A 7204-nucleotide genomic window follows, 5' to 3' on the forward strand; every position below is an offset into this window, starting at 1 on the left:
CACTCAACCTGTGGGTGCACAGTGCAAGTCAAGCGTGGGCAAGAAACTCAAATCAGGCACTCAGCCTCTGGGCCAGCAGCAGGAGTCAAGCTTTGGCACTCGGCTCTAATAATCCTCAGGGAGAGAGGTGCCTTGAGCAGAAAAGTATCAGTGGTAGGGAGAGTGGTACCAGTCAGCCTCCAGGCAAGTGGTGGGACTCAACTACCAGGCTAGTGGCCCATTTCAAGCACAAGCAATCAGCCTGAATCAGCCTTAGGGCAAGTGGGTGAATCATCTGCCCGGCAAGCTGCCTGAGTCCAGTGCAGGCCCATGGGAAAATCCACTGTCAGGGGAGTAGCTGAACCAAGTGCAGTACACAGCTCAAATCACCCTCAGGGTGAGCAAGCCGCTGCTGGAGAGTTCCTACAAAGAGGCTGTGAGCCTTTTTTTTTTTAAAGCCTCTTGTTTAAGCCTCTTGTTCTTAACAAGAACTTGGCTTTTCATGCAGCCCATCTAACCAGACTGGAGGCTATCCTGTCAGGGTCTCCCACAGCCCAACTCTTCTTTCTTCTCCAGGTGTCACCTGGCTCCCCAGCTTCTCTGGTAATGACCTAGCTGGTGTCCACTCTCCCAGGGCATGTATACCATCTCTGTGTGTCTCCCATTTTATGTCTATTCCCCACAGTGATTTCCAGCATCCAGGTCCCTCCTGGTGATGGGCTTCCCTCCCTGCTCTGGAAGGGGCTGGAGCTGATGATCTAACTCTCCTCCAAGTAACCTGTGGCAGGTGCCAGGTGGGGGGCCAAAGCAGCCTAGGTCCCTGGGCAGACCCCAGGGACCTTAGCACCCCAATACAATCTCCTCACTGTCTGTTTTTCAATGTCCTCTATAATTTTTGGCCTCCAAACTTCATATAAGCTGGGATTCCACTGGATGTTCACTCTGTTCCTCAGAAGATCGACTAGGTGTTCCAGCTGGGCACAGAGAGAACTTGGCTCCGCTCCCACCTACCTTGCCACCATCTTCAAGGACTCTCTGCCACATCCTCTATTGATGTTCAATGTTTTGCATATGTGTGTATATGCACACACAAAAAGCATGCATAAATACAAGTAGTTTATTAATTTTGCTTTCTGCATGCACACACACAAACACACATAAGCATCAGAAAAGAATTTATATTTCCATTTTTCTCTCCTTTCTTTGCATAAATTAGATCATTATTGTTGCTCAATTGGTTTTCAATTAAGATCATTTATATATATAATCAGTAATAATGTAGAATTCTCATAATTTTGAGTCATTTTCTTTTATATTACTTATTCACTAATTCAGCAAATATTTATTGAATGTAAATAATATGGCAAAATATGTGCAGTATTTACAGGGTTAAAATATTAGCACTATATTGTTTCTGATTTTGAGAAGCTTATAATTAAAGAAGAGAAAAATAAAAACATGCCAAGAAATTATAATATGTTTTTAAAGTTTGTGAGCAGCATAATTCTATGGTGGCTAGCCAAGATTTCTCATCCAAATTCCAAGGACTACGAATATTATGGATGTTCCTTCTGTGGTTGTTACATTACATGACCCAAATGTATTTTGCAAGTGTAACATCAGTTGGCTTTAATATAGTGACACTCTCTGTTTGTGCCTAACTAATCACACATGCCCTATAAAGAACAGAGTTCTCTGGATATAATAAGAGGAGAAGGAGAATAGATTTAAATCAAGAGAAAGATTTGGCATGCCATTGCTGGCTTTGAAGATGGAGGCGGAGCCATGTACAGGAAGCAGGTTCAGGAGCTGAGAGCAATCTCTACCGATAGTTAGGAAAAGAGTGACTTCAGTTCTACAATCATGAGGAACAAAATTCTACACACAACCTGCATCTTTGAAATGAGTCTTCCACATAGTCTTCAGAAAAGAGAAAGTCCAGCTGATGCCTTCACTTTGGCCTATGAGAAGCTAAGAAGAGAGCCCAATCAGCTCTCCCTTGACTTCTGACTCACATGACTGTGAGATAAAAAGTGAGTGTTGATTTAAGGTACTAAGTTGGTAATAATTTGTAACAAAGGAATGAAAAGCCTATTTGGGCCATTAGAGTTATTCACATTTCAAAAAACATAGTGTATATAAATTTTCAGTGCAACTAAGAACATTTGGAAGAAAATTATACAAAGAAAGAAAACTATAGGCCAATACAACTGATAAATATAGATGCTAAAATCCTCAACAAAATATTAGCAAACCAAATACAGCAATGCATCAAGTCATATACCATGATCAAGTGGGATTTATTCTGGGAATGCAAGGTTAGTACATTTGCAAATCAATAAATGTAATTCACCACATAAACAAAATGAAGTATAAAATCACATGATTATATCAATAGATGCAGAAAAAGCTTTTGATAAAATCCAGCACCCATTTTTGATAAAAACTCTCAGCAAAGTGGGAATAGAGGGAACATACCTCAACATAATAAAGGCCAGATATATCAAACCCACTGGTGGCCTCATACTCAATGGGAAAAAAGTACAAGCATTCCCTTTAAGATAGGGACAAGACAGGGATGTCCACTTTCACCTCTGTTATTCAATAGTACTGGAAGTCCTAGGCACAGCAATCAGACAATAAGAAGAAATAAAAGGCATTCAAATGGGAAAGGAAAAAGTAAAACTGTCCGTATTTGTAAACGACATAACACTGTACATAGAGAACCCCAAAGATTCTACCAAGAACTTAAGAGCTTATAAATGAACCCAGCAAAGTAGCAGGATACAAAATTAATATTCAGAAATCAGTGGCATTTTTATATGCCAATAATGAATTAACAGAAAGGGGAATTAGAAAACAATCCCATTCACATTGCTTAAAAAAAAAAACACCGAGGAATAAACCTAACCAAGGATGTAAAAGACTTATACTCAGAAAATTATAAGACACTGAAAAAAGAAACTGAAGAAGATATAGAAAAGTTGAAGCATATACTCGTGGAAACATATGTTCGTGGAAAGGCTGAATTAACATCATTAAAATGTCCATACTACCCAAAGCAATCTATAGGTTCAATGCAATTACAATCAAGATTCCAATGATATATTTCACAGAACTAGGACAAACATTTCAAAAACTAAAGTAGAACCAGAAAAGGTTCCACATAGCAACAGCAATCCTAAAAAAGAACAAATTTGGAGGAATCATGCTACCTAACATCAAACTATAACTACTATAAGGCCATAGTAATCAAAACAGCCTGTTACTGGCATAAAAACAGACATATATATCAGTGGAATAGAATAGAAGGCCCAGAAATAAACCCACACCTTTATACTCAATTAATATTTGAGAGAGGAAGTAAGCACATACAATGGGTTAAAGGTAGTTTACTCAATAAATGGTGTTGGGAAGACTGGACAAATACATGCAGAAAAATGAAACTAGACCATATTCTTATACAACACACTGAAATAAATTCAAAATGGATCAAAGACTTAGATGTTAGACCCCAAAACATAAAAATCTTACAAGAAAACAATAGGCGACAAAACCTTCAACATTGCTCATAGAAATTTTTTTTTATCAGGTATCTCTCTCCATGCAAGGAAAACAAGAGAAAAAATAAACAATGGGACTTCATCAGACTAAAAAGGTTTTGCATAGCAAAAGAAATTGTCAACAAAATAAAAAGACAACCCACAGAATGGGAGAACGTATTTGCTGAAACATATCTGATAAGGGGTTAATATCTAAAATTTATAAAGTACTTACAAAACTCAACATTAGGAGTTCCAGCAAAGATGGAAACATAGGTAGAAACTCTTCACTTCCTCACACAACCAAAAGAAGGATAACAACCAATTTAAAAAATGATAAACATCCAGAACTGCCAGAAAATCAAACTGCATGGAACTCTGACAACCCAGGAGTTAAAGAAACATTCATCCAGACTAGTAGGAGGGGTGGAGATGGATAGGCAGGCAGAGAGGACCCATGTGCTTGTGGCAAATGGGTGAGGTGGGGGCTGGCTGACCAGGAAACTAAAGACTCAGAATCTCTAGAAGTAAAATCCCGTGACAGTTTCAAAGGTAGGATAAACTCCCAGCCTCACAGGAGAGTTTGTTGAAGATGACCATGGGATCCTGGAACATACACAAACTCAAACACTTCAGAATCAGCACTAGAATGAGCAATCCACTTGTAGGAAGTGAGGGAAGTGAGAAGTGGGGTTAGAGCAGAGCTAGTGGCATTGTTACCTCTCTGACCCCTTCCCCACAGACAGTGCCACAACACTGCAAAGAGGGTTGCCCTTCCCTGGCAAATAACTAAGGCTCCACTCCTTACCACATAACAGGTGCACCCAAAGAAATATGACCAAAATAAAATAAAAGATCAAAACTCCAGAAAAAGAACAAAGTGATGAGGAGATAGACAGCCTATCTGATGCAGAGTTCAAAACACAGGTAATAAAGGTGCTCACAGAAGTGATTGAGTACAGCCATAAAATAAAGAAAGAGATGAAGGCTGTACAAAGTGAAATAAAGAAAAATATACAGGGCTTTTTCATCATCTTGAAGCCTGTGGAGCCTGCCAGGAACAGGACTTCTACAATAACAAATATGTCTAGAAAGCCATGGTCCAAGGCCATTTTTGCTGGCTATAAATGGGGTCTCCAGGACCAGAGGGAACACACAGTTCTTAAAATTGAAGGTGTTTATGCTTGAGATGAAACTGAATTCTATCTAGGCAAGAGATGTGCTTATGTGTATAAAGCAAAGAACAACACAGTGACTCCTGGTGGTAAACCAAACAAAACCAGAGTCACCTGGGGAAAGGTAACTTGTGCTCATGGAAACAGTGGCATGGTTTGTGCTAGATTCCAAAGCAACCTTCCTGCTAAGGCCATTGGACACAGAATCTGTAATACTGTACCCCTCAAGGATTTAAACTTATTGATAAATAAATAACAACCCTGACTGTGTGGCTCGGTTGGGGACCCTCTGGCAAAGTGGGTTGGGGGACATGGTTTAGGTTGCAGGTTCAGTCTCTGGTCAAGATGCACAGGGGAGCCAACTGATGAATGTTTCTCTCACACATCGGTGGTTGTCATCTTTTTCTCCCTCCCTTCCCTCTCAAATAAGTAAATAAAATGTATTCTAAAGAGAGAAAGAAAGAAAGAAAGAAAGAAAGAAAGAAAGAAAGAAAGAAAGAAAGAAAGAAAGAAAGAAAGAAAACCAACAGTGAAGGGAAGGAAACCAGGACTCAAATCAAAGGTTTGGAGCAGAAACAAGAAATAAACATTCAGAGAGTTCCGGCCAAAATGGAGGTGTAGGTAAAAACCCTTTGATTCATCACACAACCAAAAGAAGGATAATAACCAATCTAAAATCAATAAGCAACCAGAAGTACCAGAAAATCAAACTGCATGGAACTCCAACAACCAAGGAATTAAAGAAACAGTCAACAAGAACAACCAGACTGGTAAGATGGGTGGATGGAGAGAACCAATGGCAAAGCGGTGGGCCATGTGGGCGGGGCTGGCTGAATAGGAAACTGAGACTCAGAGCTGACTGTGGACTATGGTGAGGGTTGTTGCAGTGGGAGAAACCCTCATGTGAGAAACTCCCAGTCTCACATGAGGGTTAATTGGAAAATGGGGCTAGAGCTGAGCAGGTGAGTTGCATTGTTCCCTCTCTGGCCCCTCCCCCACAGGCAGTGTCACAGCGCACCAAGGGGGGTTGCCCTGCCCTGGGGAGTACCTGAGGCCCTGCCCCCTTACAACTTAACAGGTGCACTGAGACAAAGAAATAGGGCCCAAATGAAAGAACAGAGCAAAACTCCAGAAAAAAGAGCTAAGCAATGAGGAGACAGCCAACCTATCTGATGGAGTGTTCAAAACCCTGGTAATCAAATGCTCACAGAACTGATTGAGCTTGGTCACAAAATGAAGGAACAAATGAAGGATACCCAAAGTAAATAAAGCAAAATATTCAGGGAACCAACAGTGACAAGAAAGGAACCAGGACTCAGATCAACGAGTTGGAACAAGAGGAAGAAATAATCATCCAACTGGAACAGAAGGAAGAAACAAGAATTCAGAAAAATGAAGAGAGGCTTAGGAACCTCTGGGACAACTTTAAGTGTTCCAACATCGGAATTATAGGGGTGCCAGAAGGAGAATAGGAAGAGCAAGAAATTGAAAATTTATTTGAACAAATAATGAAGGAAAACTTTCCCAATGTGGTGAAGGAAATGGACGTCCAGGGAGTCTGGGAAGCCCAGAGAGTCCTAAAGAAGCTGGACCCAAAGAGGAACACACCAAGGCACATCATCATTAAGTTACCCAAGATTAAAAATAAAGAGAGAATCTTAAAAGCAGCAAGAGAAAAGGAGACAGTTACCTGCAAAGGAGTTCCCATAAGGCTATCAGCTAATTTCTCAAAAACAACAACAACAACAACAACAACAACAACCTTACAGGCAGGAAGTTGCTGGAAAGAATTATTCCAAGTCATGAAAGGCAAGGACCTACATCCAAGATTACTCTATCCAGCAAAGCTTTCATTTAGAATGGAAGGGCAGATAAAGTGCTTCCCACTTTAAGGTCAAGTTAAAGGAGTTCATCATCACCAAACCATTATTATATGCAATGTTAAAGGGACTTATCTAAGAAAAAGAAGATGAAAAGTATGAATAGTAAAATGACAACAAAAATATCAACAACTGAACCTAAAAAAACAAAAAACATAAACAAACTAAGCAAACAACTAGAATAGGAACAGAATCACAGAAATGGAGATCACATGGAGGGTTATCACTGGGGAGGGGAAGGGGGTCAATGTGGGGAAAGGTACAGGAATAAGTATAATAGGTAGGCACAAAATATACAGGGGGAGGTTAAGATAGTATGGGAAAGGGAGAAGCCAAAGAACTTATATGTATGGCCCATGGACATGAACTAAGTGGGGAGGGGATCCAGGAGGTTGGGGGCAGGTACAGAGAGGAGGGAGATAAAGAGGAGAAAAAATTGGGACAACTGTAATAACATAATCAGTAAAATATACTTAAAAAAGATTAAATCAAAAAAGAAAGAAAAAGCAGATAGTCCTAAACTCAAAGGAATATTATTAGTAAAGAAATAAGCAGTGATAAAGTACTTTTAGTTTAATTTGTTTTTAATATTTTATTCTTTTGGTTTTTTCCATTACCATTTATTCTC

General features: G+C 39.8%; 1 pseudogene; it reads left to right on the forward strand.

The window, feature by feature from the left end:
* Positions 1-4604: 4604 nt before the first annotated feature.
* Positions 4605-4932, forward strand: LOC123826586 (annotated as a pseudogene).
* Positions 4933-7204: the final 2272 nt, after the last annotated feature.

Source organism: Phyllostomus hastatus, unplaced genomic scaffold (assembly GCF_019186645.2).
Source record: "Phyllostomus hastatus isolate PE091 unplaced genomic scaffold, TTU_PhHast_1.1 phas_contig_81, whole genome shotgun sequence".
NCBI classification, from domain to species: domain Eukaryota; kingdom Metazoa; phylum Chordata; class Mammalia; order Chiroptera; family Phyllostomidae; genus Phyllostomus; species Phyllostomus hastatus.